A 1,757-nucleotide genomic window follows, 5' to 3' on the forward strand; every position below is an offset into this window, starting at 1 on the left:
TGTGGATGTCATTAAAGTATTTAATTTCTCCATCATAGATGAAACTCAGTTTAGCTGGATATAGGATCCTGGGTTGGAAGTTGTTTTGTTTTAGGAGATTAAAAGTCCATCCTCTTCTAGCCTGAAAGATTTCAGCAGGAAGATCTCCAGTGATTCTAATACTTTTTCCTTTGTAGGTTATGGTTTTCTTGCATCTAACTGCTTTCAGAATTTTCTCTTTCATATTAACTTTAGTGAAGTTAATTATCATGTGCCTGGGGGATGTCTTGTTTTGGTTGAGTTGTGCTGGGGTTCTGAAACTATCTGCTATCTGAATGTCAGAATCTCTTGGCATGTCTGTAAAGTTCTCTTTCAAAATTTCATATAGTACAGCCTCTGTGTTTTGTGATGCAGCTTCATCACTTTCAGGAATTCCTATAAGGCGAATATTAGTTTTCTTCAAATTATCCCAGAGCTCTGTGAGTGAAAGGTCTGTTTTTACTTTCCATTTCTTTTTGTCTCTTCAATGTCAGAGATCATTTCTTTAGCCTGTTCCACTCTGTTACGAAGAGCTTCTACCATATTTTTCAAATATTTGAGGGCTATGAACTCTTGCCTCAATGTCTCAAATTCTTTAATCATTTTATCTTTGAAATTGTTGAATTCTTGAGTCATCTTTTGAATAATTTCTTGAGACATCTTTTGAATAATTTCTTGAGACTTTTTTTGAATAATTTCTTGAAGTTCTAGCTCTTTCCTTTTTCCATTCTGTTAATCTTATTTACTATCCACATTCTGAACTCAGTTTCTGTCATCTCAGCCATCTGTTTATGGGTTTGATTTTCAGATTCATCTGCCACATCCTTCCTTGGTGGGGGGGGGGTTGATCTACTCTGGTTATTTGTACTACCGGAGTTTTTCCGCTGACTCCTCCCCATGCTGGATTTACTCTGTTTTGCTAGGTGAGCAGGTAAGAGGAAGTGGGTTGAGGGCTCTGGGAGTAATATTTTACTAGCCCTTTTGGGCAAAGGCTGAGACTGGTGTCTGTACCTTTTCCCCTAGAGCTTTGCCCAGGATGCATATAATGCTACAGTCTGAGAGCCTGGGGGCCTGCATGTCTCTATCTTGTTTTCGCTCGGTCTCTGTTCTACATTAGAAAATCAATTATTCTGGGGTAAGATCTTGGCTGTGGAGAAATACCAGCAATCAAGTCACCCCACCCCTCACAGGTGACAGTTGTGAGAGGAAAACCACACCTTCCCTCAGCAACACCCCCAAGGTATCACTTTAGAAAGTTCTCAGGTGATTGGCCCAGTTCAAGAGATCTAAATCAAGTGTCCCAGTCAACACTAGTCTCAAGTGGGGGAATTCAAGAGGTCTCTGGCAACTGTACAGCAGAGGTCTTCTGGCAGCTCAGATATGAATCGCCCTGGTGCTCTGTGGGGTCAGAAAGACCTACCCTGCAAATAATTTATTCTAGGAAGGTTGACGCCTCCTTCCCCATCTTGTACCTTCATCACACCCAGTCACTGGAGACCCCGTAGGGCTATGACCCAGTTGTCCAATAAGCGAATGTGGCAGGTCTTTGTGTCTGCAAGAATCACAGTAGAGTCAGTGCCAGCTCCACTCAGTTACTGCTCTTTGACCCCCACCAGCAAAGGGATCTGAGGCCTGATTGTCTCAGGCACTCAGTGACAACTGGATAATGTTCCACCTGAAGACAATTTAAGGCTGAGAAAATCCAGAGAGCATCAGAGATTCCCCCTCAACCACCAGTT

The sequence above is a fragment of the Otolemur garnettii genome, unplaced genomic scaffold, assembly GCF_000181295.1.
Source record: "Otolemur garnettii isolate 467f Iridium unplaced genomic scaffold, OtoGar3 scaffold00290, whole genome shotgun sequence".
In the NCBI taxonomy this organism is placed as follows: Eukaryota; Metazoa; Chordata; class Mammalia; order Primates; family Galagidae; genus Otolemur; species Otolemur garnettii.